Here is a 27,588-nt window from a genome sequence, read left to right as displayed (position 1 = left end):
TCACTAGTTCAGAGGGAGCGGTTATTCCAGCCGCAGGTATTTTGCGGTCGCTCATACACTGCGTATTACGGTAGAGCCCTAAACCGCAAGCTGACAGGTAAAAAGACGAGGCCTCTCGCTACAATGAAACTGCTGTCATGGAAAATTAAATGGATGTTCCTGACTGGTAGAAGATGAAGAAACAATCCTACCCAAAACTTGCAAAATCAGCCAGATCACAACTCTGCATCTCGGCCTGAAGCCGCAAGAAAAGGGTGTTCAGCTGCTGGACCCTGTGAGCGCAGGACTGAGCTAAAACCTGTGGATTTAAATGTTCCTCCACAAACACACGTAGCCTAATCTTGGTGAGTAAAGGGTTTTTCAATTATAAATAACTATTTATTAAACCATATAATCGTAGACAGAGTATACAGGCAAATGGTGGCATTATTATTTTAATATTCAGCTTCACCGCGCCCTAATGCCAGATTGTGAAGAGAAGTGGAGAAACAAACCTTGCACAGCCTTTATCTTAATTTCGTTATTGCCAAAATACCCGTCATCATTTAGAGTTTATTTTAATTTTATTTGTTTAGCAAGATTTCTTTTCATTTGTGTGTTGGCCAATTTAAAAGCTAAGTGTATGTACCCAGGCCTATATAGAGTGCTGAGATGTTACGATGTTTCAGAGGACTTATTTTATTTCTTTGTTCCAACTTCCAAGTGGCATATCTACGTTTGTTACGAATAAATGATGTTAAAACATATAAATGACTCATTCTTGAAAATATGCATTAGAGCTGTGTGTATGAGCACATTTGAATAATGTCGGGCTGTCAACGGGTTCGGGCTTTATAAAGCTGTCAATCAAAATGTACCTGTCGGACTCGGGACCTATCAGGTATAATTTTTATGGCCCGATTACAGCTCTCTGCATTCCCGCTGCAGTATCGCGGGAGCCGACCAGACTTCTTACGGTGTGGGAGTAAATTACTGAATAAATCGCAGGAGAGATGTGTGTGTGTGTGTGTTAGTATGAGAGAGAGAGAGAGAAAGAGAGAGAGAGAGAGAGAGAGAGAGAGGTGCTGTGCGTCGCTTGGCTCTCTCTCTCTCTCTCTCTCTGACTGCGAATCTAAGGTCGCATAGAAGGTATTCATTTTCTGAATGGTTTAGGCTCAAGCCAACAGTTTGGTGATGCTGTCTGAGCCTTACGTCATAATTTTTATATTACGCCGGTAATACCGGATACCGGGGTAAAATATGGAGGCGGTTTGACGGTATCAAAATTTGGATACTGCCCAAGCCTAGCGCACAGGCAACTTGGCATTTTGCAGCGGTTTCATTTCGTCCCGTGCAACAGAAATGCGACTTAGAGAAGACTTTACGATTAATAAACTGTGTTGAATTAAAGCACAGTTAGTGAAATCGGCTGATCGTTGCATCCCTATTAACGATATCAGTGCATTGTACAAATAGCCCTTTCTACAAACATGTTTTCGGCTGTCCGCACCACTCGCTTATGATGACTCACGCTCTGTGCAGGCTTCAACTGCAGCTCGTGCTTTTATTGAAAAAAGACACACGTAACTTCATATTTATAGCGGCCGTTTGTCTACTGAACTAAATTTATTTTTGATGTCTTGGTCACACTGTTTGGAGGGCCAGAACAAAGTGCCTCAGGGGCCGGATTCGGCCTGCGGGCCACAATTGAATAGCCCTGAACTGTAGGCTACATGATTTGAGCATTCATTATGACATTGATATGATCTGTTGTGGTCCAGCTTAAGCTTCCTTTGTTAATAATTTAAACAATCCATATTGCCTACATCAATTTCATTTTTATTAATTTATTCAACTACTTTGACCACAATGAGTTAGGCTTACAAACTTTTTGCAACACTTAAAGTATTCCATCCGGTTTCTGCAGACACTTCCAAAACAGCAGCACAAAGGGAAGAAATCAGTGCATTAAGGATCTGTCCTTTGTACTATTGAGCCTTTTCTAATTTAAAGTTTCAGGTAGGCCTACTTTGTTTGTGAAGAGCAGGTAATAATCCTCTCTACTCCAGTGTTGAGAATGCATACTGCTGATCTAACAGACACAATGTAAAATGATTTACATGTTTTATGCAAATATCATAATGTCAAATTAAAGACTTTAAGACCTTTTTAAGATAATTAGGTATTAAATTTAAGACCTATATCACAATATTAAAAACACCCATACACATAAAGAGAAAAGGCAAAATCACAAAATTAGTGATAAAATAAATATTCAATTTAAACAGTATTAAAGACAAATTAGATGCACCATTGAACTTGTAACGCCGGGGAGTAAGCAATGGTCAATACCGGCAAACAGATGTATGAGGGCAATCCAGAGTCACAGTCCAATACAGGTTAGAGGTCAGAAAAGCAGGCGGCAGGCAAAGACAAAGAAGCTAACAAGGCTAACGGTCAGTACACAAAATAACAAGACAGGGAAAACGCGTTGTAATGTCACCTTACAGATAAACAAGACTCGGCAAACTGAAGGGGTGAATGTGTGGCTTAAATAGTGTGTGTTAATCAGTCTCTGAAAGTCCTCAGGTGTGCAAATGTAATCAAGCTAGATGAGTGAGCAGGCGTGAGTGTCTAGGAGAAGTGCATGTATGCATATGTAGTCCAGAAGAAGGCAGATATGTAGTTTTATGAGTGAGTGTTTACCAGCGACATCTGGGGAATGATATCTGCAGAGTAGTTTAACCCTGAAATGAGAGAAACTCTGGGTTTTCCGTTTCAAAATGGCAGGTTTGTTAAACTCGAGAAAGCAGGGTAAGTCAAGCCTGTTTCTGAAAGAGAGGTAACTTTAACTCAGAGTCAGTTACCGTGGTAACTTACTCTGTGAATCTAACCTGGTCCGGAGCAGGTTTTATTCTCTAAACTCTGAGTTTCTGTCGGTCTCCTCCCCTTTTTTAAAGATGAAGCGGTATTTCTCGCATTAGTCTTACATTTCCACACACCTATTTTAGAGCTCATTTTGGAGATGTGCATAAAAAAGATTGATGGAAACGTCATGATTCACATAACTTTTGAAAATACGCATAATATAACATTTGCATAACTGAGTAGGTTAAACTTTTATTTGATAAGATGCACATGAACTACGAAGTGCACTTAACAAATTACAGTATGTACATTAAAAAATGTTTTGTTAGATATGATGATGAAAATGTGTGTGAAAGGACAAACCAGCAGACTGAGCACACTGCAGAACATATTTAATGCTGTTTGAGTCATTCTAAAATGCCTGAACTGTGTCAGTATTAGTATATATTATTAATTACCTCCGAGCGTCTGGAGCGTGTCAAGATCTCCGCGTCTGGCTTCAAACGCCCCCACGTGTTCATTGTGAGTCAATTGTCTTCTGAGGCGCAAGTACATTAATTAAATAAAAAATCATTGATGCAGCTTCTTCTACCACAGTAATTCTGTTTTTACTGTTGATATTTGGCGCAAGTTAATCAGGAAGTGACGATTGTGTTCTCTTCGACTCTTTGGATAAAAACGCTGCTTTATTTTTAGGCGTTATTCCAGTTTTGCACAAATTTATGTAATAGCCTATATTTTGATGGAAACACAGCTATTGCCTACATTTTTGTCACACACAGAACAAAGTCACGTACGAGGCTTGTCCTTTTTTTTCATAAATAATTAGCTTAACCTTCGACATGCACTGTTACTAGATTAATGGGATTATTATTCTGTCTAAATTATTTTATTACTGCTTACCTTCTTAATGTTATATCAACCTCTATCACTTGATCAATAAAAAGGCAGACACATAACAAGTGCACTGTTAAATCTATTAAAACTGATAAAAGTGTATAAAAGTTTAGAAAAAAAGTATAAACGTCACACATTACTTTACTTAGTTTATTATACTTAAAATGTTTAAATACTTAAAATTAAAAATTACGCATTAACTTGGGCAGCTGTTTTTTTTAATCTCTCGGTAAATCAACTCAGAGTTCAAGTTTAAACTCCGAGTTGTTTGAACCTCCTTACTGAAACAGGCCCCTGTTGGTTGTTCGCTGGTGAACATGACAGAACTACAGAAAAAGCAAACAAACGCATCTTAGGGCTGATTCATACTTTCGCACCTCACGAAACAGGAGGCTTTTATACTTGATGCGTTCGCCTTTGAGGTATTCTTTTAAATGACGTGACAGTCAAAAGAAACAGACAGAAAAGTGAGATGGATAAACAGAGAAGGAGAAAGTTTCAGGAACTAGGTCATATCATTGATATCACTGAAGATTTTTAAACTAATTATTATATATATATTTTTTAAATCTAAGTGATGCATCACTTGCTTTTGTTTATATCTCAGACCAGAGGTGGGACCAAGTCATTGTTTGGCAAGTCACAAGTAAGTCTCAATTCATTGCCCTCAAGTCCCGAGTCAAGTCCCGAGTCAAGACAGGCAAGTCCCGAGTCAAGTCCCGAGTCAAAGGCAACAAGTCTCAAGTCAAGTCCAAAGTCCTGCAGTTTGATTTTCGAGTCTTTTCGAGTCTTTTTAACAGAAAAATAAAATATATACAGATTATGTATGGTTGTAAGATCTGTATTAATTAAACAAACCTTTTTTTTATGAAAGAACATCGCTCAGATATATAAAAATACAAATGCAATTTTCTGAAAAAGTACTGAACAGTGCTGCGTCTCGTCTACACAGCATAATGCACAAGAACGAGTTCCACCAAAAAAAGACTCCATTTTGCCTCACATCACACAGAAATTGCAGGTCTCCTGCTGTCTAATTCATTAAGTTTAGTTGTGTTATGTTATGTCTTCGGTGATCAACTTGTGATTAACCAAAATTACATAACCTCAATGTGGTAGCAGTAGACCAACTCCTGAATATGCCGCAAAGTTAAATTGAGTGAAATTGGAATTTTGTCAATTGAATCTCGTGTGTGCTGAAGAGATGGAGTTGCAAATCCGTCTAGCAGCAATGTAAAATGGTAGCACATATTGTTAATGAAGTAGACTACTTCATACAAACAATAACGTTGTTTTCTACACATAACGTTGAAGAGCTTTGCTCTCTACCTTGTGTGATGCTCGTGCACGGATTTCCTCTGTTTGTGGACAAAACTGATTGCGAGTTCTCAAAAACGCTGCTCACGCGAAAATTTTCTCTCACTCTCAAATATGCACTGCTCACACACAAATTTTCTTGAGCGCTCTCAGAGATTATATGCAAACTCACAATTTGTGTCGTGTTCCCTCTTCCTTTCATGCTTTTTGATATGATTCATATTGCTGCACTGTTTAATAACAATAACCAAAATACTAAAATAGACTTACATATTAAATGTTTAATCTAATAAACCATAACATTTTTGTTTGTTTTATATGATGAGATATTTTCAGTTTCAAACACTTAAAGACAGAGAATAGACCAGTGGTGCCCCCCTGAAAATTTGCTTAAGGGGGGCCAGAAGAGGCCAGCTACGTCAGTGGCACCAATCAATCCACAATAATTTAGTGGCTGCTATTTATTTATTGAAATATTGCATTGTATTGCATTTATGTAAGTAGACTTAAATAAATAATGTCAACAGCAAAATCATATCGGGTTGGTCACAGGGGTGGCTAGAGTTTACACAGGGGTAACACCCCTTGTAAAGGGGTTTACACCACTATAAGGCACCCCTGGAATAGATGTTGGATGTAAAGAATACATTTTATTTTAAAAGCATTTAAACAAAAACTAATGCAAGCAGAAATGTAACTGTGATAAAAATAAGGAAACACTTGATAAGGTATTATAGCCTACTGTACTATTCACTCTTCAAATAAATCTCACTATCAATCTCATTTTATCATGGCAGCTAAAATAAAGTAAACTAGTGTCTGCTGGCTTCCACTTTGCTGATGAGATTGTGGAGGACATTTTCCATGTCATCCTCTTCATTTTGAGGAAAGCTGTTCCACAGGGCCCCTGAACACGTATATTGGCATGTACTGTGTTTTGAACAGTAGCCTACTACAGTAAAGAACTTCAATTGATCAGTTGTGGTAATACTATAGTTGCTATGGTAACACAAGTGTAATATAAACAAATTACCCAGTGCTGTATTATTTTACAATATAGGGTATTTTATACTACAAATCACTACACTTTACTGTAGTAAAACTACACTTTGTATTATTTTATCTGTTCACTATTGGTAATACTTCTGTACTATGAAGCATTCATTAACAAGTCGTAAATAATACTAGCCTAAAACATAAGTATAATACAAGTATACAACAAGTATAATACTCAAAAACACTAGAATTTATTAAAGAATTTACCTTAACCTTTTAGTTTTTTGTGTGTTGTTAATAAATAGTAAAGCAAGAAAGAAACCATATCAACATTCTTGGAATAATCCTTCGCTAAGCCTCGCCCTCCTTAGTTACTGTTGCCACGCCTGTCAAGCTTTCATGCCTGGCACATCTCTTACAGTGTGTATGCGCTGGTGTCAGACATTCCCAAGGATTTAATTAGTCATTTTTGGCAAACAGGTGAGATATCTGAGAAAGCCAGACAAAAGAGGACTGCAGTATACATTACAGGGGTATATTCACAACATAATAGCAACTGATTAGAAAATAATTTTATCAAAATTGAAGCAAGGTTAGCCTAGCGACCTCATACGCTGAACATTCAACAGCATAGTTCATGCACAGCAGGAGAGGTGAAATTATAAAATAATCTAATAACCTAAGAAACTGATGGATTTGTGCCGAATATTAGCATCATTGACCCATAACAGTGTACAGTACCTATTACTGTCAGCATGTTTGTGTGCTCTTTATCCAGTTTTTATTCAAATTTGCAGTTAAGTGGAAGAAAAAAAATTGAAATGCAAATCGAAGTATAAATAACAGAAGTGAACAAATAGATTTTTCCTACCAGCAAATATTAGTGTATGTATTTATATGCGTTACAATAGCGAGGGTTTAAACTAAGCAGTGCTCATAATATCTAGTGGAAAAAAAGAAAAAGACCGCTGGGAAACATAACCTGCTTTGTTTTTTTTTTATAAGAAACACAGTTTAGATCTGTTTAGGATAAGAGGAGTGTGAGTTATTGCCACCTATCACTGAATGTGAATATCGAAAACAAAATCAACTTAGCTTAACTCCTTTACCACCCCTCACACAGCTTGATCCACGCTGGCATTTCTCCTCTTGGGCTTTGGTTTTGAAAAGGGAAAAAATCCCACCACCCAGTCCAAACTTTTAGGATAGCGGGTGTCAGATTTGCACAATCCAATTGCGCAACGATTTGGCTTGTTTCCCTCGCTCGAAAGCTTGACAGAGGCCCTGCCCGTAGCTACGATTGGTAAGCCGCGATTGGTGGGTGGCGGTTTTTGGGCGTGGCTTAGCGAAGGGTCATTTTAACAGGAGGATCCCGTGAGAGCAAAAGCACTAAAGGTATGAGACGCCATCGTAAACAAAAGTCAAGCGAACGCAAAGAGACTGAATGCACGAGAGAGAGAGAGAGAGAGAGAGGTGTATGTTGTATGTGAGAGAGAGAGAGAGAGAGAGAGAGAGAGAGAGAGAGACCGAGTATTGGCACGCGAGTATTGGCTCGATCTCAAGTTCAAATTCAAATTCTCTCTGCGTTCGCTTGACTTTTGTTCACTCCGGCTCCTCATAGTAGTCACGTTGGATACTGTCGAATCAAAACAATCTACCGTGCTTTGATTGGATGTCATGCCGAAAGCGCGCATGCTCACACACACACGCGCGCATGCTGTCACACACACACTCACACATAAACGGGGAGAGAGAGAGAGCGGTCCATGTCAACATACTTTTTTTATCTTTGGGCTTTTCATGGGAAGCAGCAAGTCTTTACAAGTCAATAGGGGCAAGTCCTAGTCAAAGTCCGAGTCATTTATGTTCAAGTCCAAGTCGAGTTGCAAGTCTTTTTATATTTTGTCAAGTCGAGTCTAAAGTCATCAAATTCATGACTCGAGTCTGATTCGAGTCCAAGTCACATGACTCGAGTCCACACCTCTGTCTCAGACAGTTCTACCTATTAAAGTTAAATATTAATGGCAACAGAAATTGGATTGCTCTTCATTTGTATTTTTTATTATGGCAAGAATAAAAACAAACATAAAAGTACACTTACTAAAAATACTGACGTTTAAATTTTTTTATTTTTTATTGCCCACTCAACAATTCACACGTAACTATGTCGCTATTATCTGTCTTCTTCTTGTAAGCTAAAAGCCATTAAGTCCAACATTCCTAACCATTATCACCAATAAAGCCGAGAAATTGGGCATCAACATTTTGTAAACTGATAGGTTCATATATTCCTTTCCAGTTACAGTTGAAGTCAGAATTATGAGCCCCCTGATTATTTTTTTTCCCAATTTCTGTTTAATGGAGAGAATATTTTAACACATTTCTAAACATAATAGTTTTAATAACTCATCTCTAATAACTGATTTATTTTATCTTTGATGATGACAGTAAATAATATTTTACTAGATATTTTTCAAGACATTTCTATACAGCTTAAAGTGACATTTAAAGGCTTAACTAGGTTAATAAATTTAACTAGGCAGGTTAGGATAATTAGGCAATTTATTGTATAATGATGGTTTGTTATGGAGACTATTGAAAATATATATTGCTTAAAGAGAGCAAATAATATTGACTTTAAAATGTTTTTTTATTTAAAACTGCTGCTTGTATTCTAGCTAAAATAAAACAAATAAAGAGTTTTTTCAGAAAAAAAAATATTATTAGACATACTGTGAAAATTTCCTTGCTCTGTTAAACATCATTTGGGAAATATTTAAAAAATAAAAAAAAATTAAAGGGGGGCTAATAATTCTAACCTCAACTGTATCAAATACATAATTTGTTACTTAATTTTAATTTGTAACTTGTACGTTGTTTTAAATTCAAAACTGTAAAATACAGTATATATTAGTGTAAAACCTGTGAATGGTTAAAAACATATTCTGTAATATCAAAACCACATGGGTCTCCACTTTTGCATGGCCTCTTTTTTTTTTAACAAACTTATCACTCAGGTTTTCCTAAACTTTTACAAAAACTTTCCTCCTTTCCCACAGCTGTTGCAATTTCTAGCCTAGAATTATCGGTCATCTGGTTCTCCCTTTGATCGTACATGGACCGATCATAAAGATGTCTGTACAGACGTACCTGTACAAAATTTCTTCAAAGTGTTTCATATTCAACTGAAATCAAATGCGGCATCGCACAAGCTATTCACACAAGTATCAAAAAATTCTGTGAGCTCCGCTATGGCAATATTTAACTGACAAATGTCGTGAGCGCAGTATTACAAGTCAAGAGCGCTTTCATTTAATACGAGCAAGCGATCTTTGCTCATGCACCAATTTCCTCTGTTTGTGGACAAAACTGCGTGCGAGCTCTCAAATGTAAATATGCTGCTTGCACTAGGGCTGTGACGTTCACCGTGACAACCGCATCACCGCGGTGATCAGTTGCCACCTCTGTTTTTCCTGCCACCAGGGCGGTAGTACGTGACATCACTCACTCTAAAACACAAATTTCCATTATGTTGCCAAGTACTACATTTAGAATATAATGTTGGACATGATATCGTAAGTTCAAGTTTAGCCATGAACCTCGTTGGAAAACCTAGGCCCAATCCCAGTTCTATCCCGTAGCCCTTCCCCTTACCCCTCAGTTTGCACGTGCACGCCAAAGGGTAGGGGAGTCCCAATTTTCTTTAGCTTGAAGGCGTAGGGCTAAGGGAAAGGGGTGAATAGCCCTTTTCAGAGACACACAGGAAACCAAGGGGTACGAAAATTTCTCAGAATACACCAGCCACAACGGCAGCATTGCTGAACCCGAAAGTAAGGAGATCCACAAATTAGTAATTTTTGTAATTATTACAAATTTTATGACAAACAAACATGTTTTAATATATTCATAACAGCATTTAAGTGTTACCATCATGCTTTAAAAAAAAACGCAAAAAAAAAGTTACATTTCGCAATCTATAATCCCTAATAATAACTCCTGTACAGCAGTCCCACAACATTCTGACACTTGATGACACTCGAATACCCTGTCAGTAATGTCTAGTGACTGAGAATGAGCTTTTTACAGTGTCTGCTATAATGATAGTGTTGTTTTTGTGCACTACACAATTACTGTACACAGTACAGTAACAATCTTATTGCCACATAAGATCGTTATGATAACATAGTACATGCCTTCAATGACTTTCTGAAGACCAAAAAATAGCCCAACTGGAATAACTAAAGCAGTAGCGATCGTCTGATCTCACATGAAGCATGAGATCGCGAAGACATATGATTATGTGTGCAGACGCTGTAGTGGGGTCCCAATTCTTAAGGGTAAATTTTGAAGCCCTTTCCCTTTACTTTTGGTTTGTAAGAGCAAAGGGGAAGGGGTAGGGGTACAAAAATAAAATTGGGATTGGGCCCTAATGTTACATTTCCAATCTGGGAACATTTTGCATTCACGGTGAATGAGAAAGGCGACCAATATTTATGAAGCTATTTGCAGGGCTTGTTAAAAAAAAAATAGGTGTTAAATGGACAAACACATCAAATCTCCAGAGCCATCTGCAACCATGTCACCCAGCCATGCCACCCATGACATGCGGAGCCAGCTACGGCCATGTCATCTTCTGGACGCAAACGCCCAGCAAGTAAGCCAGGTATTGGAGACGCCTTTTTAAAAATGGACAAATATAAAAGAAAACGTGATAAATTGAAGACGTTGACGAGAAATAGAGCAACGTATTTGGTAGAACACGCTGCTCTGCAGTGTAGAGAAACCTGCTTTTTGAGAAATGCGGGCAGCGGAGCAAGATACCCTCTCTTTGCCACGGTTGCGAAAAAGTATCTGCATTTGCGCTACAGGCACACTGTCTGAACATGTATTCAGTGCTGCTGAAAACATTGTAATCCTAATTAGGTCTCCCCTTAAACTGACAAAGTCTACATGTTAGTTTTTCTGGCAAAGAATTTAAAATATAAATCAAAAACAAAAAGTGGAGAGTTATACACTGTTTTTTTTTTTTCAAAGTGACTAATATGTTCTTATTATTATTATTATTAGTTACTATTTATATTATTAATGATTAGTAAAGTGTCATTTTAGGTTATTTGTGAAGTTCCTAAAATGTAACATTTAATATTTATTATACTGTTTAAAGCTGTTAAAGTTATTTAATATTTAACAACATTATTATAGGCTGTATTGTATTGTTTTATCAACAAAAGTTAAACAATAAACAAGTACGTTTGCACAGATATTTTAGCATAATACTTTGGTCTTTGTTATTTCTTAATTTAATAGGGAAAAAAATAGATAAGGTATTATAGCCTACTGTACAATTCACTCTTCAAATAAATCTCACTACTAGTGTCTAGTAAAATAAAGAACTACAACACCACAAAAACTAAGCAACCGCAACAAAAAATAATTTAAACGAGTATGTAGCGTTACATGAAAATAGGAAAAATAAGACCTGTGCAAAAATATTTAAGACCTACAACAGCGAGTTTAAGACATTTTAAGGCCTTAAATTTCAATTTTAGACTTTTGCTTTTACAGGGTATCTGCACAATTTTTAACAGGAAATTGAAGACCTTTTAAGACCTTTTTAAGTCCTCTAAAATGAAAATTTAAGACTTTACCTAAACAAAAAAAAAACAAAAAAAACAGGAAAATGTTCAGTGTGTCAACACAGAATGATGTGGTGAAGTATGGCGGCAAATCAATGCCAATATAAATCGAGCGCAGCGGTGATGTTTGCGCGCGAGGAGAAGTGAACCGTGAGCAGATTACTTGGTTGACTTGGTTTACTTGTTATCTCTAACGCTATTGGCTACTCTGCCTTTCCGGAAGTTAGCCGGGATTGGACGCAGGTTAAAAGATCACGCCGTTAAATATATATACAATTTGCAAGTCATAATCATAAGAAACTTTCTGAGAACTTTATGAACTTTATGAGGATTCAATCTCGAGAAACAGTCAAATAATATCTAAAATAATGACTTGCATTCTTGTAACATGACTTTCTGAACCCATTTGATTTGTCCATGCAGCACTTGTCTGGTTTGTTGTATTTTACTTCATTATTAACCACAACAGCAGTGCTCATTATTACACTTGGGGATGATCTTTCTAGGAAATATTGTCTTCAGAAGAGTTTATTTGCGTTTTAGATCTTTCCATACAATGCATACTATATGTGCAGTGCAGCTTTGTATATTATTATAATTGTTAACATTGTTTGTAATATAGATCAGTGTAAAATATATATATATCTATATATTATATATATTTTTCAATCTCATTTTTAGTTAATGATTGAATAACCTGCATATAAAGACTTCAATCAAAAATGATTAGCCCAAATAAACATAAAATTTCAGTGACAGACATTCAGATGGGTGTTTATCGCCACCTATTGAGCAACAATTTAATTTCTACAATCTTCGTTTGGCTTTACTCACTATCCATTACATCATTCCACTTCAGAGGCATACAAATACCACTTTCTATACGACAGGCCCACATCTTAAAGGTCACATATGCAGTTGAAGTCAAAATTAGTAGCCCACTTTTTTCTTGTTTTATTTCGGCAAGAATAAAAGCTGTTTTAATTTTTTAAAACCCATTTTAAGGTCCATATTATTACCCTCTTTAACCTATTTATTTTTTTCGAAAGTCTACAGAACAAATCATCGTTATACAATAACTTGCCCAATTACCCTAACTTGCCTAGTTAACCAAGTGAAGCCTTTAAATGTCACTTTAAGCTGTATAGAAGTGTCTTGAAGAATATCTAGTCAAATATTATTTACTGTCTTCATGGCAAAGATAAAATAAATCAGTTATTAGAAATGAGTTATTAAACTATAATGTTTAGAAATGTGTTGAAAAAAATCTTCTCTCCATTAAATAAAAATTAGGATAAAAATAAACAGGGGGCTATTAATTCAGGCGGGCTAATAATTCTGACTTTAACTGTATAGTGGAATAACAGACCTTTGTACTTTATGCACTGCATGCATGTATAGCCTATTTTGTATACTATTGTCCATCCAATTTATTCTGACTTGTTCTTCATAGAAAATGAGTCAAGGACAATGAGTCTTAGAAAAAAAAATTTTTTTTATAAATTTGAACACGTTTGGAGTTCAGTTTAACTGTAGGTGCTAAACTTCATCAAATGGTTCAAAACACACATTTAAAGTCTGAATTATTCGTCCTGATTTAATAGCCCATGTATATTTTCCCCAATTTCTGTTTAATGGAGAGATCTTTTGCCACAAGGTATAACTCTCTCTTTCTCTCCCAAGTAATAAAGTTTGTTACAAGAATATATCTCATTATTTTGATATGTCATTATATGACTTGGTCATGATGGTAAGAATATAGGCATTATTATGAGATTAATTATTACAAGAAATATCTCATTATTGAAAGTAAGTCGTCACCTATTATTACTGAGAAAGTAAGTCTATTAGTTTCACACTGTGACATTATGATAAAATATCCTATATATTTTTATTTAACGGGGAAACTAGCTTACCTGCGTCCAATCCAGGCTAACTTCTGGAAAGGTAGAGTAGCCAATAGCGTTAGAGATAACAAGTAAACCAAGTCCCGCCCTAGGACTCACAAAAATCCTAAATGTTTCGCGCGAGCAGAGAGAAGAACCAGCGAGCGAGCGGAGAGAACTGATCGCACGCACGCTGTAGGCATGACCTCGCTCGCGAGAGCGTACATCGTGCGCACAGATGATGATGTGCGCGCGCGGGACTTGTTTTCTCGCGCTGGATCAGTTGAGTGCGCGCGTGAAGATCCCCTGTGCGCTCGCGAGCTGTAATTTTCTCGCGTGTAGACCTGTAATCTGCTCACGGTTCACTTCTCCCTGCGCGCAAACATCACCGCTGCGCTCGATTTATATTGGCATTGATTTGCCGCCATAAGACGAGTCGGACATGATATTTAAGATCCCACATGAAATTTAAGACCTCCTTATGGAAAATTAAAGAATTTAAGACATTTTCAGACCTTAAAAATCGAAAATTTTATTTAAGACATTTTAAGACTTTTTAAGGACCCGCGGGGACCCTGTTTTAAAGACCCCCCCAAAAACCCTAACTTAGAAAAACACCCACAAACTCCTTGTTGCAGGTAAAAATAAAGCCATTTAATGCAAAACTAAATGCATATCTCCACTAATTATTTATATTAACAGGAACAAATAGTCTTGGAGAAAGTTTTTCGTTTCTCAGTATTTCGCTGCATCGTCTTTAAATAAATAATTATTTAGGCCTATTTTTATTGTTTATTTATTTTTCATTATTTGTTTATTATTATGTACAATAATTGAGACATAAAATGAGAAAGTAAAATATAATCAATTACGAAAATGTAAATGAAACATAAATGAAAACATAAATGAAAAAGCTTATTTAATGACTGTCTTAGTCCTATCAAAATAGCAAACACTGAACATCTCTATATTTAGGCTAAAAGACTGCTTTATTTATTTTTTTAGGCCTACTTATTTGTACTGAATGTTTGTGCTTTCATTTTAGTTGTCTTTTAATTCTTCTATTTTCCAAAGTGAATTCTCATCGCCGTCAACAAGTTTACAATGATAATAAAGTGTCAACTAATTTTTTATGATTAATGAAGCAATTACAATGCTCTGTTTTATCCTTTCATCTTCATTTATAAGTACAGTAGCATATTTACAGCTGCTGTATAGGCTATTTCTGTCCATTCGCATCCCATCTTTGTGCCCCCTGGCGGCATATTCACAAACTGTGGTCATACATTAAAAACACGTGCTTGCCCATTTAAAACGGCGGCGGTATAAGCTACAGCGGTAATAGCCAAATTAAACTCTCACCTACTGTACATGTCACAGCACCTTATTTATTTAGAGGTCATATGTTGCGCAGCTCTGGCTAAATTTTATTTAAAGTGAAAATGACTAAAATGTAACGTGATGATTGAAAATGATTGGAGGGGAAATAAATACTATATATCAAATCTCTATACATAACAGAAAAATAAACAATGATAATGCAACAAAAATAGTGCATTTATTTTATAGTGGATGAAATATATTTTTGGAGAGGCCTTGCCAAAAATGAGCGGGCACTTTCACTAATGAAAAATATAGCACTTAAATTAGTTCATTTTTGATAATCAATTAAAATACACAGCAGTTTTACATCAAAAGTTGATAATGATATAACATACTGCATTTTGATGGTAAAATATAACCCTTTAAGCGATGGCTGTTATTTGTTTCAGTTTTCAAACATTAAATAATGAATGCAGCAAGTGACACATAGACATTAAGATATGGATATAAAAACATGGAACAACACATATAAGGGACTGTATCGTTTAGACCTGGATAATTTTTTTTATATTAAATGTAGTGTACTTTATTTGTGGATGTCTGATGACTAGCGCGCTGACGCCGAGCTAGCTGTGGTAGCTTGGCGACAGAGCCGCAACATCAACACACAGAATCTGTCGACACAATCCAGCATGGTTGTCTAACTGTGACGAGAATTCTGGGCCAAGATTTGTTTGTAATTGTGAAATGCCGTTCCAGGCTCAGTGGAAAACAACCGAAACGAAGTGTTATTAGACAGGTTTAGCACGATACTGGTAAAGCTTTGGAAATGTTTTCAAGAGCACCGAATACACGTTTAGACGGTGTGCTTGTGGCGCAAATGCAGATACTTTTTTACAACCATGGCCAAGATAGGGTATCTTGCTTTTTTGTTCCGCCACTTCTGCAGAACGCCGCGTTCTCAACTATCAAATATGTTGCTTTATTTCTCGTCAACACATAGGTTTCTCATTTATCACTTTCTCTTTTGTATCTGGCCATTTTTGAAAAGGCCTCTTTTAAGACTATTTAGGGGCTTATTTCTATACTATGGGATTTAAGACTTTTTAAGACTTAAGGATCTGCAGACACGCTGCATTATTATTATAATTTTTAGAGTGAAACATTAATGTAAACAATGTGAAAGTTTGTTATATCTTACCACTTTCCAAAAATGAGTGAAATGTCATCTTCCGTTCTCTGAACTTCACTTTGAAAGCATTGTTGGTTTGCATCCTAAAGGGACAAGAAAGACAATATTAAACATTTGCGGATAACACAGCCAGAACAAGAATAGATTGTTCATTTGTGTTCCACAAAACATGACTTATATTTGTTCAACTGTGCTTCTATATTTTTAATTCAATTGAATTTGAAAATTATATCCTATTCATTACATTATTATTGAAATACCCTTTTTTAAAAGATGCACTAATGCACTATGCATTAATTACTTTTGTCCGTCTCATCCTTTGCACGAGCATGAATTAACGAGCTGGTATTCTGCCGCTGGACATCACTTAGCAGAGAAAGTAACACTAGTTTGATAATGTATAAATATCATTGTAACTATATTGTATAAATATTATTATAACTAAGCCTAGAGCAACCTGACAATCAAAAACCAAATGACATGATATCAAAGGCGATTATCTTCTGACACTGTAGACACTTCTTAGTGTCTGTAGACACTGTCAGTGTCTTTAGACACTTCTTATAGAGCTTGAGAAGCATACAGTACTATTTGATTTATAAAATTTGTAAAATAAAGATTTGAAGGTTAAAGAAACAGCATAGGAGGAAGTTGCCGCGGGCCTTGGTGCAGATGAAAAGTTTAAAAAGTGTATTAGAAAGACATAGGTAACTAGATAGAATAGACAGAGATAGGTTGATCTCTGCAGCAGCTGCCGAAGAGGTGCGCGCTGCAGACGCAGTTGGTGTGAAAGGCAAAAGCCTGCGTACTGCTTCTGCTCTCCATACGCGCTGTGCACGCGCTGCTCACGCACTGCTTTCACTTGTGGTGTGAAACAGGCGAAAGAGAGATTACCTTTTTGCTTTTTTTATTTTTAATCATTCAAAGTTTATATGTTAGAAGGTTCTAAACGAATAGGACATAAGGTGATAAGTGGGAACACAGCCAGCAACTGTTTTTTACAGCTCCAGAGGTGTAGTTGCATGTACACAAGTTTGCGACGCAGTGTGCGAATGTTAGTTGAAACGATGGTTTTGGGAAACGGTAAATCAATTAACTATGTTTGTAACGACAGAACTTACGACCTTAGTTGGCTAACAATGGTTTTGGGAAACGCACCCCAGGTTATGGCTGTGCGATAACACAATATTTGATTGTGGACCATCAAAATTACTGCACGATCCACTTTTTCAGAAAAATTGTTGTATGGGCTATTCAATTTGCGGCCCATGGGCCAAATCCGGCCCCGAGGCAATTAGTTCCAGGCCTCCAAATGTTGTGACCAAGACATCAAAAATAAATTTAGTTGCGACAAAAAATGACCGCTCTTGTTATGAAGTGGTGTGCGTCTGTTCAATACAGCAGGAGCTGCAGATCAAGGCTGCGCAGAGAGTGAGTCACCTGACATTAAGCAAGTGGCACGAGCAGCCGCAAACATTTGGATGTTTGTAGAAAAGCCTATTTGTACAGTGCACTGATTTTTTTTAATAGGGATGCAATAATTAGCTGATTCCACTATTAATCCTGCTTTTAATCATTAATGGCTTCTCAATGCCTCATTTCTGTGGCACGAAAAAAGTTGCTGCAACAAAACTAAGTTATGCCAATACCCACGCACATTGGATTAACTATAGCAGCAAGCCGTTGACATAGTGTCTTTTCCGCACACAAGTACATTATTTCCAGTGGAGACATGTGCATATTGGGAGCAGTGCGCGCACCACTCGCAAGCAGACTGACGCACTCCCGCCCTGCAGGCCGATTAGAAATTATCTTACGCTGCAGTGGTGAGTTGTTCGTGGCTTTTATTGCAATGTAAACAAAAGATGTTTGACAAATTATTACAAATTATTAAAATTATTATGTATGTATAAACTCAGATAATAACAGTTCATTTAAATTCTTAGCAAATATATAGTTTAAATTAACATTTAATAAATGTTAATTTATTCATATCTTTTTATTCATTGCTCTTTCATTCATTTACATTGTAAAATTATCACTCATGTTTAAATCAAAAACCTTTTTATTTTTTTTAAGCCCAAAGTTGCTATTAGCTCATAAACTGTGCACTAGATTATCGCCTCAGTCCCTTTAAAAATTTGATAAGAAAGCGTTAGAATTCGGCTCCTCCCCGTCTTTTGTTTTTTATTTAATCAGCAAACCAGTCTATTAGTAGGATATCTGTAAAAAAAAAATGCAATCAGAGCCAATGTTATGTAGAAGGTGTTGCCTAAACGGCTATTAAATGTCTAATAAAAATAAAACCAAAGTACAATTCACTGCATTTTTCGTTTAATAAAAGTATCCAGAAACGAAATAAAATCAAAAAGTCGCTAGTTTGTAATTTGTTTTAATATTAATAGAAAAACATGCTTAGCCTATTTAGGCTTATCGACTATACGCTGCCAACAGGCCATTAATAAACATTATTTTACTTTGTACTGCATTATAACGTATATTTTAAAATAAAAAACTAAATATATCATGTCTCACTCATTTAAAACATGTAATTCATAACACATCAGAACTGTAGACCTGCAGTGTGTATTCTAAACTGTATAGCCGTTAAGCTTAAAAAGTTTAAGCATGCTTTTTGTTAATATTAAAACAAATTACAAACTAGCCACCTTTTCATTTGATTCTGTTTCCGTATATTTTTTATTAAACGAAAAATGCAATTAATTGTATTTTGGTTTTAATTTTATTAGAAATTTAACAGCCGTTCAGGCAACACCTTCTAGCTAGACCTACATAACATTGACTCTGATTGCGTTTTTTACAGATTTGTACTGATAGACTTTTTGGCTGACATTACCTGTTAATTTCAGTGCTGTATTTTGACATTTTGCAAGGGCTTCAGCTGGTACCGGCCTCAGTTTCGTGACTTGACATTTATGTGGCGTCTACGTATTGATGTCTGGATGACAGCGAGAGCGAGATAAAATAAGACCTCAGACTGACCACGTGTGGCTGCACTTTACAGTTTCTTTACAAACTTTCTGCAAATTTTGACTATGTCTAAATTGGATTTTCATTAGATTAAAAGCTGAAATATTGCCACACAGATAAAGTAACTTTCGGTTTTGAAAGAGAGCCATATTCAGTAATGAAAGACACAGTTGGTGGAAGCACACACAAACACATGCAGGAAACAAATAATAGGCCTATTCATTACTGATTTATTTACCATTAAACACACAGTAATTAAGTGTAAAAAAGATAACTTCATAACTTCAGAAAAAGTGCTCACTGTGGTTTCTGATGTCAGTGGTACGGCATTGCTAAATTACTTTTGTTTTAATCAGAGAATAAGATTTTATAGCCTATTTTAGTTATTTAGCATAATATATAGTTATTTAATTTAATTAGTGTAATATATAAATATATAAATTATTTGGTGTTTTTTGGATTTAGGCATAGGCCGAGTATAAAGCTTAATTTTACTTGTAAGTACAAAGGTTTATTTATTTATTTATTTTTCTCGATGGCACTTTATTGCATGTTGAATGTTACAATTACAAAGATTTTTATTAAACAACTGCATACCACAATATATTTTTGTTAGTGTAAAAATATAAAAAAGGATCATTCTCATATTCTTGCCTTATTTATCAATTATATAAATATGTATACAATGCAATAGGGCTGTGCAATTAATCGAAAATCCGATTTCAATTTCAATTTTGGCTTTTAACGATTAAGAAAAACCATTAATCGAGATAAAACAATTATTCAATTTTTTACCGCCCCCTTTCCAGTTGTACACATTTGTTTCTCTTTAAAGTGCGAAAGACCGCATGCTTATGTGTGTGTGTGTGTGTGTGTGTGTGTGTGTGTGTGTGTGTGTGTGTGTGTGTGTGTGTGTGTGTGGCGCGCACACAGTCAGAAGCATGTGGTCAGCATTTGGTCTCATTCGCACACTGTGACAAACAGAGTGCACACATCTAAAGTCCCCTTAATGGGACCCTTTAATGGTCAAATAGGTGTCAAAACGCGGTGTTTAGTGATTACTCATATTAACCCTCATTTGTGTAATAAACAAATGAGTTGAGGATCAAAAGACATATGAAAGAGAAACCATTAAAGTGACAGCACAATTTTCCTGCTGCCGCCTGTTTTTATTATTATTAATAAATCAACAAGGAGAAAATCCCTCACTGCTCTTGACTGAAGAACTTTTGTAGCTTAAGTGTTTTTCTTACAGTGAAAATGTTAAAAGCACAGTTTGTTTCATATTTTTATTCTATTGTATTAATTTCTCTTTCCTTTGCAGGGAGAAAAAAAATAACTGTATATTCAGTTGAAGTCAGAATTATTAGCCCTCCTAAATATTAACAACCATTTTCCCCCAATTTCTGTTTAAATGGAAAGAAGATTTTTTTCAATACATTTCTAAACATAATAGTTTTAATAACTCATTTCTAATAACTGGTTTCTTTTATATCTGCTATGATGACAGCACATAATATTTGATTAGATATTTTTTAAAATACAAGCATTCAAATTCAAAGTGCGATTCGAAGGCTTAATTTGGGTAATTAGGCAAGTCATTATATAACAGTAGTTTCTTCTGCAGACAATCAAAAATATATATTGCCTAAGGGGGCCAATAATATTGACCTTAAGAGGTTTCAAAATATTTAAACCTGCTTTTATTCTAGCCGAAAAAAAGCAAATAAGACTTTCTCCAGAAAAACAAATATTATAGGAAATACTGTTAAAATTCCTTGCTCTGTTAAACATCATTTGGGAAATATTTATTTTAAAAAAATTCTCAGGAGCCCTAATAATTTTGACTTTAACAGAAATTGTTTTGAATAATCGAGATTACAATTGTGACCAAAATAATCGTGATTATGATTTTTACCAAAATCAAGCAGCCCTACAATGCAATGCATGGGGTACTTAAGAAAAAAAGGCGCCCAAGGCAAAAAGTTAGTCTAGCGCCCTGTATTGGATAGATTAATTGATAGATTGTGTGTGCCTTTTAACATTGCCATTACTTTTACATTTGATTAAACTAGGGATGCTAAAGATTACTCAATGATCGATTTATTGTCAGTAACCCTTTAAAACCCATAGACCTTATCGATGACCGAGCATGGACATTTATTAATTTAATAATGTAGGCTAGATTACATTACCTTATGGAGTCGTGCACTCTCTTGACTTTGCACATTAGGGACACATAAAACCCTGTTATGCACAGATCTTGTTTAGGTCAGCTGGTGCTGCCGTTAATCCGTGGGTCAAGTAATCAAAAAGTAGGCTACATAACGTTTAATTATGGGTAGCAAGTTAATTAGACCAAACATCGGTTGAGCAAACTTTACATACTTCCTCTAAAATATTGAAGTGTTTCAAGCTATATTATCTTTTCATAGACTGGCATAAATGCGCATCACGGACAGACATTTATAGTTTATATAAAAACGAGCGCTTACCTCATTTGACCGTGATCATGTGGATCACATTGCATATTCTGTTAATTCTTCAGTAGGCTTGTAAATAATGTATTTTATTAATGGATTGTCTATAAGGACTAAGCTATTAAGTATTGTATTTCTCCGAATAGAAAATGCTCGGGTGGTTTGATAATAAATAATAACATTCAAAACTTTATCTAAAATGTTTATGACCTGCTCCTTATCCTTCAATATTACAGATCGATTTATCAGATGATTCGTCATAAGAGAAATATTAACAAAAGGATTTTATTTATGGAGACCCATCTCAAAACAATCGACAATCAATAATTCATTTTGTATAAATACAAGTTTTAATAGCAATTACTTAAACCGAAACACACCTTTGTACATGAAAGAGCAGGCTCTCAGTAACCTTTAAGAAAAGCTCATCGCATCAGAAACAACTCTCGCTTATGACGACAGCTTCGCGAGCATTTCACGTTTTATGCGTCATCATTGCATTTGGACATATACTTTAAATAAATGCTTTTTGTCTCCCAAATTCATATAATAAAGAGAACAATTAGGGATGTAACGATTTATCGTTGTACGATTTATTGCGATGCAAAAATGTCACAATATGCATCGTGGCGTTATGACGATTTCATTACGATACGACGTCCGTTTTCTCTTATTAGTTGAGCTGTTTGCACGTGAGCTATTTTCCATTTGTTGTCGCACGCGAGTTCAGATTGCAGCAGCAGTAATGTTAGCAGACCAAGATGAGTGGACCTGAAATAGAGGATGGCCCATCCTCTCAAAATCAGACGTCTGGCAACATTTCGGTTGTACAGTCATTGCTTTAGACTCGTCCGCTTTTTGACACGCATACTGGGTCAAACATTCTAAGTTATAAAGTCTTCACAGTGATTTACATACTTTGCACAGCGACATGGATACCTTCTAATGCTATTAAAAGTGTCACAGACACAGTATTTATAAGGTACAATTCACCCTAACATATCATTCTGTCTTCATATAATGATGTATTGGCCGCCGCAAAATCACACATGACGTGAGCTGACCGTGAGCTGTTACTACAGAGGGCGGACTGATAGACGTGCGCGTATGGCAAGCCGTTTTAGCATTTAAACCTTTGTTCTTACTATCCATAAATATATTTAGAGATATCTCTAATTATATTTTGACTAGTCATAATTATAATTCGACTAGTAAGAATGACAATTAGAGATATCTGCAATTACAATTGTACTAGTACGAAATCAGATTGGAGATATCTGCAAATATATTATGACTAGTCATATTCCTCCATTGACTTCCATTGAAAAATATTTGCAGATATCTCTAAATGAGTTTTGACTAGTCACAATTGTAATTAGAGATATCTCTAAATTAATTTAATTAAATATGAATTAAATATATTTATGGATAGTCAGAACAAAGGTTTAAATGCTAAAACTGCTTGCCATACGCGCGCGTCTGCTTCAGTGAACAGAACCTGCAGGTTGTGACTAATAAATTAGTAAACAACATTCATTTTGTGGAACAGAGTGATCGTTCAGGAGCCGCGTGGGAAGTATGAACAGCACTTAGCAGTGGAAATAAAACCGAAAACGTACACATTATTTAAAAAATCATATCTCATTTTAGAGTTATGATTACGACGAGCATTAACCCTTTTGAGTACAGAGGTACACAAAAATGCACGTCAACATGATACACTTGATAGCGCCGACATCAGTGACGCCGAAGAAATAGTAAACCTGCCTAAACTGCTGAAAAGAGTCACGACTGTCCTGTGTAATGAAAAGACGGCCACCCTGTCACTCATCATGCCCAACATGAAGACAGCATTCCATAAAACCTCTCAGACAGATACACATCAGTTCAGGATTAATTTATAGAACTGCTGATTACCTGGAAATGTGGATTTTTTTTTGCACACACAAAAAACGCAAGTGACCAAGCAAAGCCTTAAGCTCTTACTGTTAAATTCAATTGAATAGAAAGCTTTTTTTTTTTTGCACCTTTACTTAAATTGTTCCTTAATTTTGTCTCTGTCATTTCAATATTATTTTTTAAGAAGTTTTTAAATTGTTTTATTTTCCAGAGACAGGCCTGTTTAATTTATTTTCTTAAAGAAGGTTAAGTTTAACAAGTTGAAACAAAAGAAATACATAAAAAATAGTTTGCTTGGTAAAATTTGCAGTTCAGTTTAATTTTCAATTTTTATTCCAAATATCGTGATACATATCGAATCGTGAACATTATATCGTGATTAATGTAAATATTTTTGTTCAGAATGATTAAAATGGATCTTGTTTCCATTTTTTTTTTTCTGTTCCTGCAAAATGTCATTCGTTTCTGTTTTTAGTTTCCATTTCTTGAACCAGTTCAGAGCCCTAAAATATTCTTAAACATACATGGGAAGAGTATATGGGGACATAAGTTGTTACAAGGTTGTATTGTATCCTTGTAATTTGCAAAATATATATACTTGAAAGAGAATTGGGATAATCATCACTTGTGATTTCCCCAGGAAAAATCATCATGTGATATTTTTTCCTCATTCCTCACCCCTACCCCAGGTTGTGAATTATAGCCTACTTTTCCATACTATAGGCTAGCCTATGCCGTGAAACAGGTAACAATTTTGCTTTTGACCTAGATATCCAGTCAAAGCACCACGCATCCTGGCATTATAAATATATTATTAGCTAAATATTATTATTATTATACATTAGTGGACATAATGCACTTTTTCAAACAAGCTGATTTTTTTCTGTCTCAGCATGAATGTGAAAAAGAAATGAACAGATAAAATGAACAGGCGATAAATAATATGTGTGCGGATATGCCTATTTATTTAATTCATAACTGCCAGTATCACTTAAGAATAACTATCCGTTATGACTAGGTAATCATTAATGACATTTTTAGTTAATGAGTTATAAATGACATGTTAAACAATAGTTAATAGTTTGTTAATTATTTATAACTAACCATTATGATTAATTAATAGTCCATTAATAAACTGTTAGTTAACCTGTTAGCCAGCACTCAATTTTAAGGATTTACACCAACCTAACTTTAAATAGTAACAGTTCCTGACTCCAGTAAGCTACACACACAAATGATGTATCATTGGAAAAAATACACTTTAAGCTTTACTGTGGTAATTGAAGAAGTTACATGTTAAACAATATAAAAAAGTTATAAATGACTTGTTAAATAAAAGTTAATAGTTTGTTAATTATTTATAACTGTGCCTTATAGATAGCCAATAAATAACTTACAAGCTTTTAATTAACAAGTTCTAAATGACTTGTTAACTGCATTTAAATGATTTATAAGTATACTTAATATATTAGTAATAGATCATAAACAAGCTGTTAGTAAAATACTAACTAAAGACTTGTTAATTATCAGTTAATTGTTTATATATGTTATTGGGACGTTATTCTAAAGTTGCGACAATTCTTCGTTTATTAATTGTTAGTAAATGAGGAATAGTTGCAACTTTAGTATAACGTCCCAATAACATGCTTAAGCTAATAACTAACACTTAACTAATATATTAACTCACACTTTCCAGATCAGTTGTTCATAGTTTCTTTGTCATCTAATAATACCAGTGAAACTTTGTAATGTCGTTAATAGCTTATTGCTCTAACATTAAATGGCCTATTTGACCTACAACTTTTGACTGAGCTCAGTAAAATTTTCTTTGATAAGTTGTTAATAATCTGTTTAATAATTCTTTAATGCCAAAATGAATGGTAAAATACATATTGTAATTTAGTTTAATATAGGCTAGTTTAAATAAATAAATATATTTTAATAGCCTATTTACACAAATAAGACAAGTATGTATATTCCATGTATTTGAAGGAGCAGTCTATGCATGCACAAAAAAATAGTGTATAGGCCCCCTTAAAACTTAAATAGGCTATAAATAACGGATATAAAAGATAAATAGCTTTTTTGTTAAAGCAAGAGGGAATCTGTGCTGTAAAGAAGTCTCAAATGATCAACGACCGCAACACGTCTTATTCTAGAATATTTGAGCTGCTTTCAGAATTCTTTATTTTCTTCTTCAGTTGTTTCATTTTTACAAAGCGTTTTATTTAACTTTTTGGTAATTAAATTTAGTTTTGCTATTTAGACTATTATTTTTAGGCAACAAAGTTGCAAACTAATTTGTTCTGAGAGGTGGCTGTGTCCTTACCTGCAGCTCGCACTTCAACTGCTGCTGCTGAGACAGAAAGAGAGAGAGAGAGAGAGAGAGAGAGAGAGAGAAAGAGAGAGAGAACGAGCGCAAAAGTGCAATCGAAATCATTTATTTTTGTCTGAAAGTGTCGGTCAGGTGATGTTGATGTGAACAGCTGAAGCTGTCATATTATTTGTAGTCAATTTATTATTAATGACGATGTTTAAAAATAATAATACTATTCATTTTATTCAATAATGCACTTAAAACATGCAAAAGATCTACATCAATGCAAAACGAGCTAAATATCATCTTTAAAATTGTCATAGGTTTCAGCTCTTGCCGATATCTTTGCCTATCGTCGATACACAATACTATCGTCTATCGGCACAACCCTAAGCCACACTGTGCATAGCCTATTATTATAACTATAAAAAGTATATCACTGGTCTAGGTCAGTAACTCAGGCAATAATATAAAAAAAGTCATAAATACGTGAATAAACAGTCTTAATGAAAAGAAATAGAGGGACCAAAATCAGTTACCAGCTCAAGTGCAATGGGATTAAAATGCCCCCTCAGTTTTGACATCCTGGCACCGGGCCCGCTATAATGATCAGTGTTTCCTCTAGGATTTTTTCCAGCTGTGGCAGCAGGTCTTTTACACAAATCTACCAAATACTTGTGGCGTTATTTCAGTGACAAATGGAGAAATGTGGTGAGTGCAGTATTACACGTCGGGATCGCATTTTTGTAATGTTAATACGAGCATGCCAATCTTTGCTTGCGCGCCGATTTCCTCGGCTCGTATGCAAAACTTCTTGTACCCCCTCAAACACGCTGCTCAAGCGCAGATCTTCTTGTGCACTCTCAAATAAACGTTGCTGAAGTGCGATTTAGTGCGTTTATGTAGTGAGTATGTCTCCAACATTTATTAGATTTGCTAGGAATATTTATGAATGTCTCCAATGTCTCCAACAGATCGGTAATGCGTCCTGGAGTAAAGTCAATCAGCAATAAACTCCAGCAAGATAATGTTAAAGTCTTTGTATGCAGAATCACAGACCTTTATCTGTAAATAAAGTATAATTATGGAAACTGCGTTCATCTTAGCTGAAAGCTACATCGTGTTTGCTAGCCTCACGTATCGCGCATCTGTCAATAAGTCAGTCAGTCTGTCAGCACGTCACCTTAAAGGGTTTAACAAATAGAGCACAGTCCTACAACGGTAACAGAAAGGTTTGCGCTGTTAATAATTCACTTACTTTTGAATGCGTTTTGGTTCCATTATAACCCGCTATTAAAAACAACAACAACAACGACTGAATGTGGCGGGATGAATTTTGGTGTAGCGCCTCGCCATGGAAGAATGAATGTAGCGGAAACCATGATAATGCATTATTGTTTGTTGTGAGAAGAAACAAAAGCAGACACTGTGGATGAAAACCTGGCTGGGTAGACAGCGATAACATGGATTATCTGTTCTTCAAAGAGAAAAGATTGCAGACACGACACTGTGATGACATTTATCATACGAACGCAGTTCCTTCTGATGATCATTAATATTAACAACTAGTATTAATAACACATGGTTTCCGCTACATTCATTCTTTCATGGCGGGGCACCACACCAAAATTCATCCCGCCACGGCTACATTCCAGCTTATTAATTTAAAACATTCAGTCATTATTGTTGTTGTTAATAGCGGGTTATAATCACATCAAAACCCATTAAAAGGTAAGTGAATTATAACAGCGCAAACTTTTCTGTTACCGTAGTGGTGTTGTGCGCTATTTGTTTAACACCCTTAAGG

General features: G+C 35.4%; 1 protein-coding gene and 1 long non-coding RNA gene across 9 annotated transcripts in view; one reads left to right on the top strand and one right to left on the bottom strand.

Annotated features, from left to right (window-relative positions):
- Positions 1–6,994, top strand: part of LOC110439952 (transmembrane protein 236-like) — a 766,382-nt gene extending 759,388 nt beyond the window's left edge. For both annotated transcript variants that reach the window (XR_011016419.2, XM_073907388.1), the window contains one exon: positions 4,352–6,994. The gene's annotated coding sequence lies outside the window, so the exon portion shown is untranslated. The remainder of the gene's footprint in view (positions 1–4,351) is intronic.
- Positions 1–27,588, bottom strand: part of LOC137496227 (uncharacterized) — a 385,312-nt gene that overhangs the window by 354,785 nt on the left and 2,939 nt on the right. For all 7 annotated transcript variants that reach the window (XR_012382738.1, XR_012382737.1, XR_012382735.1 and 4 more), the window contains exon 3: positions 16,104–16,177. This is a non-coding gene — a long non-coding RNA (uncharacterized lncRNA). The remainder of the gene's footprint in view (positions 1–16,103; positions 16,178–27,588) is intronic.

This window comes from Danio rerio, chromosome 7 (genome assembly GCF_049306965.1).
Source record: "Danio rerio strain Tuebingen ecotype United States chromosome 7, GRCz12tu, whole genome shotgun sequence".
Classification (NCBI taxonomy): Eukaryota; Metazoa; Chordata; class Actinopteri; order Cypriniformes; family Danionidae; genus Danio; species Danio rerio.
The sequence above is the reverse complement of the archived record's forward strand: the minus strand, read 5'-3'. Positions and strand labels throughout refer to the sequence as shown.